The sequence below is a fragment of the Triticum aestivum genome, chromosome 6A (assembly GCF_018294505.1).
Source record: "Triticum aestivum cultivar Chinese Spring chromosome 6A, IWGSC CS RefSeq v2.1, whole genome shotgun sequence".
In the NCBI taxonomy this organism is placed as follows: Eukaryota; Viridiplantae; Streptophyta; class Magnoliopsida; order Poales; family Poaceae; genus Triticum; species Triticum aestivum.
In genome coordinates, this window is record NC_057809.1 from 161,315,782 (window position 1) to 161,323,306 (window position 7,525).

The window sequence follows — 7,525 nt, forward strand, 5'->3', positions numbered from 1 at the left end:
GGTGATGAGGTGGCAGAGCTGGAATCCGGCGCGGCGGGTCGTGCGCCGGCGGAGAGGCGGTTGGCGGCGCGAGGTGCGTGGGCTGGGAGGGCTCGGTGCGGGCCTGCCCGGGCCGCGGCGGAGGGAGGCAGTGATGCCAAGTGGCGCGCCCTGAGTGGCTCGGGGCGGCGGCGCTGCTGATGTGGCACGACCCGATTGGTCGGAGTGAGGTGGAGGGTGCGGCGGACATTGTCCGGCGCGGTGAGGACACGTCCGGCGGCGCGAGGGGAGGAATTTTTAGGGTTCATCCACGAATATTTCGGAGGGGATCACATATATATAGGTAGAGGGAGCTAGGAGAGCCCAAATGAGGTGCGGTTTTCGGCCACGCGATCGTGATCGAACAACCGAGATGATGGAGGAGGTTCAAGTGGGTTTTGGGCCACTTTGGAAGGGTGTTGGGCTGCAACACACACGAGGCCTTTTCGGTCCCTCGGTTAACCGTTGGAGTATCAAACGAAGTCCAAATGGTACGAAACTTAACAGGCGGTCTACCGGTAGTAAACCAAGGCCGCTTGGCAAGTCTCAGTCTAATCCGGAAATGTTTAATCCCCACACACGAAAGAAAGGTAGAAATGACCACCGGAGGAGAACGGAGCGCCGGAATGCAAAACGGACAACGGGGAAAATGCTCGGATGCATGAGACGAACACGTATGCAAATGAAATGCACATGATGACATGATATGCAATACATGACACGCAAGCAATGACAAGGCAACAACAGCGAATAGCAGGAAGACACGTGGCACATCGGTCTCGGGGCGTTACAACACTCCACCACTACGAGAGGATCTCGTCCCGAGATCTAGAATGGCACCGGAGAGAAAACGGAAGAGAAAGAGAAGAGGTAAAACTAAGTTGCTCCTTTGACAAATGAGTGAAACCAAAGAACCTTGAAAAGGTTGAGCAAAATGAAAGAAAGAGAGCAACGGAGAAGAACAAAGTTGAAAGAACTCCGGAACAGAAGTGAGAATGGAATGGAATGAACGACGAGAAACAAGATCTTGAGGGAGCATGCTTACAACAAAGGCTAGAACGGAGTTGTTGGAAAACCCAACAACGAAAAGAATACGCTTGATATGGTCTTATGGAATACATCTCAAATCATGAGGTGACCACCTGCCACTCACGGGAAAAGAATTGGATTGATATGAACGAGGAGACGAGAAACTTATTTCCCCGGGAGGATAAAGAAGAACTTGGATCATTTGTAAGCGCCGTAAATAGCAACAATCCTTAGGGAAAGTTTTAGGTGAAAAATAAACCCAAGATAACTCCAAAGAAGAGATTGATGGATTTAAAATACCTCATTCTTAACAACATGTGAATCATGAAACATGAACTCAAATTATCAAGAATGACATAATACCACCTCCAATAATATGGTAGAAAGAATTGCACTCCGGATTACAATATGTAGAAAAGCTTGAGCTTCTTAGGAAAGAATCTCGATGAACACTTCAGAGAGGAATTAAATCCTTGATGAACCAATCATGTAGAGCCTCCATGAAGAATTCCGTTAAACAAAAGGATGATCAAACGGAAGGAAAAAGAAGTTGAAAACACAAGGTGAATCCTTGTAAAGATTTTTGATAGATCTCCGTGATTACATAATTGCGAGAGCTTGGAACTCCGGGAAAGAAAGATGAGCACTTGAAACCAAGAATAGGTATGATGAACCCTTCAGAAAACAGGAATTGAATAAACTCGATGAAACAAGAATAAGAATTACATTATGCGTATCCTTCACCAATTTAAAATTGATGACAAGCAATGGAATTGGCATACTACTTATTCTCGTAGAAAAGGATTAAAAGAGATATATCAAAACTTGAGAAGGTCTTCAACGAACCACCCGTAGAATTGAATTAACGAATAAAAGATAACGAAACACTGGGAAGAATTTGCAAATGAATGAAGATGCTTGAGAGAATCTTGATACATGAGAACAAAGGGATCACGAACTGAATAGAGATCACTTGAACGAAGCACCGGAAAGATTTGGAGAATCAAAGCTGAAAGCTGAGAATTAATAGATCTTAGATGATGGGCTCCGGATAATCAAACTAAACAGAATCTTGAATTGCTCCGGATAGGTGAAAAGAATTCTCACAATCAGAACAATTATGAGAGGATGGCCTCGAATTAGAACCACTAATCTCTGAGAGAACGGATAAGATATGGAGGTAAAACTCTTCTTCGGTCTTCAAATGACGACGAAAAACACCACCAAGAATTATTGAGACACTCCGGGATGATTAAAAGAGGAGAAGTTGAGCCAACAATGAAAAGAATTTAACCGATCTTGGAGAATGGCATATGACTGATGATAACTCATTCTTACGTCAAACTTCGAAAAGAATTTGAGAGTAACGCCGGGAAAATAAGAAGAGTCAGGTAAGATCCTGGGAAAAGACCTGTGGGTTAGGGCCCACTCAAAAGAAACACCGTTGAAATGATTTAAAGAGAGAGATTGCACCGGTTGAGTTACATGGCTTGAATGAGATAACAATCTCGAAATAGGTTGAGCGGATCTTGGATGACAAGACGAGCCTTCTGAGATATCTTCAGCACTCCGGAACAACTGAATAGCGAGAGGTGAATGATTAAGAATTTCACCGGCATGAGAACACATTGAAATGAGGAAAAGGGTATGATCAACACGAAAAGCTTGATTTGAATCCACCGGAGAAGAAAAGAGTGACGAATGACGAACTTGAGGCTCCGTTAGTATCTTCATGAGAATCACCGGATAAGAACATTGAAGGAAAATGATGGAGAGACTTCACATCAATAAGATGGATACTTGATCAAGAAATCTGAATCCTTCAAGAAAACAAGGGTGGGTGGGTGGGAAAACACTGTTGAGAATGAAATGAACACCGTTGGGAAGAAATGATAATTGATCTTGCTGATGTTGAAATGATCGGATCCACTTGAAGAGAAAACACGCCGGTGAAAAGGATTGACAAGACAATCTTGATGATCAAGAAGGATTAGTATTCACATAGGAATATGAGAACACCACTTAGGAAAAGGCATGAATCAACATTTGACTTCGAAGCAACTTGAATACCACAACTCAAAACAAAACAAAGGATTGGCTTGCGGAATAAGCCGGAACAAACATATGATAGAGATTTCGTCCGAAGTTTTCGTGGTGGGGCCTACACGGGCTCGATCGTACAACACCATCATGTACAAGGCAGTGCACATGACATACGAAGCATCCCCGAGTCGGCATAGCCAAGGACTCTTTAAGACACAACGAGACCACTGTAAAACCGACCGTGAATAGGCGGACCACTAGACATCGAACCCCAATTTCATATCATATATCCGTCGGAAAGATATCCTAAGAGCTACTTGAATTCCCACTTATAAACTCCCGAAATTTTCCGGTTATGCAATCGGGTGTTGGGGATACAGGGGAAGCATAATATCTCACCCAAAACTAGCAAATCCTACATCCAGCTGTATCCATCCTTCAACACATAACCAAGAAACCTTCGGAAATCATCTACCTCAACCTTCGAAAAGCATCCGTTATACAAGTTATGGCAATAATCCCGAACTCCCGCCCCAGTACTAGGTGGCGTTGAGGTTATCTCACCAACAACTGCATAAAAGAGATTTTCGATGTCGGCAAACTAAACTCAGCTATTCCAGAACTGCAACGATAAAATTGTGACAACAACACCTTGGGAGCTCAACTCCCCGAGACACTGCCACAACCCCTAAATGACAGGAGGCACCAAGAACAATGTTCTCGTCACAAATCGATCGGAACGATTCGAAGATACCCGCGTGATCCTAAATTTTTTCAGTGAAATTTGAGAAGAGAAGAGTCAAAACTCTACGTCAGGAAGCCTCACCAGAGCGATGAAGGGACTGGGGAGTAAAAAGAATTCCTAAACTCTCCGATATATAATTCCTAAATGACTCAAAACATTTTTTTCTAGACTCAACGACGACTGCTAAAACGATCAATCAGTGGGGGCTCCTAAGGTCGGGGAAGGCTCTGATTACCAACTTCTAACGCCCTCGATGCGACTATATCTCCCACGTGTCAAAGCACGACTTAGAGGCATAACCGCATTGAAAGCAATGTCGCAAGTGAGGTAATCTTCACACAGCCCATGTAATACATAAGGGAAAGCGATACATAGTTGGCTTACAATCGCCACTTCACACAATACATGAATAAAGCATTACATCATCCAAATACAATCAAGGTCCGACTACGGAACCAAAATAAAAGAAGAACCCCAAATGCAGCAAAGTCCCTGATCGATCCCAATTGGGCTCCACTACTGATCAACTAGAACTAAACAACACAAAGGACAAGATCTTCATCGAGCTCCTCCTGAGCTTGGTTGCGTCATCTGCATGGTCTCATCGGCACCTGCAAGCTGGTTTTGGAAGTATCTGTGAGCCACGGGGACTCAGCAATCTCGCACCCTCGCGATCAAGACTATTTAAGTTTATGGGTAAGGTAAAACTATGAGGTGGAGCTGCAGCAAGCAACTAGCATATATGGTGGCTAACATATGCAAATGAGAGCGAGAAGAGAAGGCAAAGCACGTTCGATAAAAGTATGATCAAGAATTGATCCTAAAACAACCTACGTCAAGCATAACTCCAACACCGTGTTCACTTCCCGGACTCCGCCGGAAAGAGACCATCATGGTTACACACGCGGTTGATGCATTTTAATTAAGGTCAACTTCAGGTTTTCTACAAGCGGCCGTTAACAAATTCCCATCTGCCCATAAACGCGGGCACGGCTTTCGAAAGTTCAAAACCCTGCAGGGGTGTCCCAACTTAGCCCATCACAAGCTCTCACGGTCAATGAAGGATATTCCTTCTAGCGGGAAGACCCGATCAGACTCGGAATCCCGGTTACAAGACATTTCGACAGGGTAAAACTAAACCAGCAACACATCCCGAATGTGCCGACAAATCCCGATAGGAGCTGCACATATCTCTTTCTCAGGGCACACTCAGATTGTCTTAGGTACGGGTAGGCCAGCCCAGAGTTGCCCCTGGTGGCCACCGGCAGCTGACAGGTTGGACCAACACTCAGAGGAGCACTGGCCCGGGGGGGGGGGGGGGGGGGTAAAATAATGATGACCCTTAGGAGCGCGACTCCCAAGGGAAAAGAAAAGGCTAGGTGGCAAATGGTAAAACCAATGTTGGGCATTGCTAGAGAAGTTTTACTCAAGGCGAACTGTCAAGGGGTTCCCATAATAGCCCAACCGCGTAAGGAACGCAAAATCCGGGAACATAACACCGATATGACGGAAACTAGGGCGGCAAGAGTGGAACAAAACACCAGGCATAAGGCCGAGCCTTCCACCCTTTACCAAGTATATAGATGCATTAATTAAATAAGATATATTGTGATATCCCAACAAGTAAACATGTTCCAACAAGGAACAACATCTCCATGTTCCAACAAGGAACAAACTTCAATCTTCACCTGCAACTAACAACGCTATAAGAGGGGCTGAGCAAAGCGGTAACATAGCCCAACAATGGTTTGCTAGGACAAGGTGAGTTAGAGACTTGGTTCAACAATATGGGTGGCATGATAAGCAAGTGGTAGGTATCGCAGCATAGGCATAGCAAAAGAGCGAGCAACTAGCAAGCAAAGATAGAAGTGATTTCGAGGTTATGGTCATCTTGCCTGAAATCCCGCAAGGAAGAAGAAAGAGTCCATGAAGAAGATAAACGGATGTAGACGAACGGGTCCTCACAAACGCGACGTTACCGGAACCAACCCGAAGAAGCAAACACCGGAAAGAAGCACACAACATAGTAAACAACAAACACATGAACAATGTATGATATGCGGGATGCGGTATGCGATGCATATGCATGATTTGACAAGGAATGATTTAACCTGGCCTCAACTTGGGAATCCAAGTGTGCCACTGGAAAGGTGAGATGAAATCTCTTGAAAATGATATAAAGATCACCGGAATCGGAGTTACGGTTTGGAAATGGCAAGCAATTCAAATATGGCACCGATCTGCGATATACAACAAGTAGCCATCTAAATGCAATGAGATGAACAAGCTACAACACCCAAACATGGAAACAAAATACATGGCAGGGATCCATTAATGATGCCTAACAAAAGACTAGCACAGAGCTACGGCCAATTCATTCATTAACAGGTTCAAACAAGCATGGCAAAAATGCATTTGGCAAACAGATTTCAGACTTTGTGAAATTAACACTTGTCTGGAATTTCAGATCAGGTAGCACACTTTGGAGCATGAAAACTATATGCTACAGGAACTTAACATGGCAAAGTAAAGCATGGCATGGAGATACTCAAAGAGCTTAACAAAAGTCCCTTAGTGACCTTGAGCCAAAAGGGATCAGAAAATACAATAGCAAGCATGTGAACATGGCAAAAACATAATCAGGCTCTCAGACTTGGTGAAAAACTGGAGCATGCAAAACAGATATCAAGTAGGCATGTTTACGAGCTCGATGCACTCACTACAGAACAAGGCATGACAAACTAAGCATGCACCCATCAAGAATACACATTATACAAGCTAGAAATGGCAAGAACAATAACATAGCATGCACGGATCAACTACAACATCCTTGGCAAAATCGCTAACAAGTGGACAATCTGCCCAGATTCACGAAATAGCAAAAGTAGAGCTCGATTGACTCAAGCTAGGGTGCTCCATAATGCAAACAAAGACATGGATGGATAGAGCACCACAATATTAACAAATCATCCTTACTAATCATCCTCAAAAGAGGCACGGATCACTAGGAAACAACATGAACATATGGCATATTGAAATAAACAGATCAAGGACTTAGTGGAAATGGTAAGTCCATGAAATCAGCATTAACGAATGCACCACTTTGCAAGCTTGTGCTAGTCACCACACACATCACAAAAATACATGGATGGCACCTATGGAAAGATGACAAAGCATATAACAAAACATATGTAGAGCTCAGGGGCATATCATGCACACATTAATCATGGCAAAAAAGACAAATAGCTAATTGGAGCAGCAGATCTGACAATTATTTCAAATAGCACTCTTCCAACAGCATTTCGGGCGTGAAGATGAACTCAAATGAAAATGATTCAATGAGATGAAATGATGCGCTCTCTGAGGCGAACATTTTGATATGCTATATGCTCAAATCGGAGTTACGGATACGGAGTTACGACATGATGAACATGGGCATATGGATCTGGGAATTTTGGGGACTTAGTGAAATTATACCTCCGGAAAAGTCAACGGGCGGATGAGGATATCCGGGACGAGGAGATCCGGGCGGTGCGGGGCTGTTTGGTTGGCAGGCCGGGTGGATCTGATCCCACCTGGCCGGATCTGAGACATGGCGACGGCCGACGGCGGCAAGGTCGTCGGAGGGCGCACGGGAGACGAGGCGGCGTCGAGGTGGCGGTGGCGCTCGGCCAGGGCGGCGGGGATCGC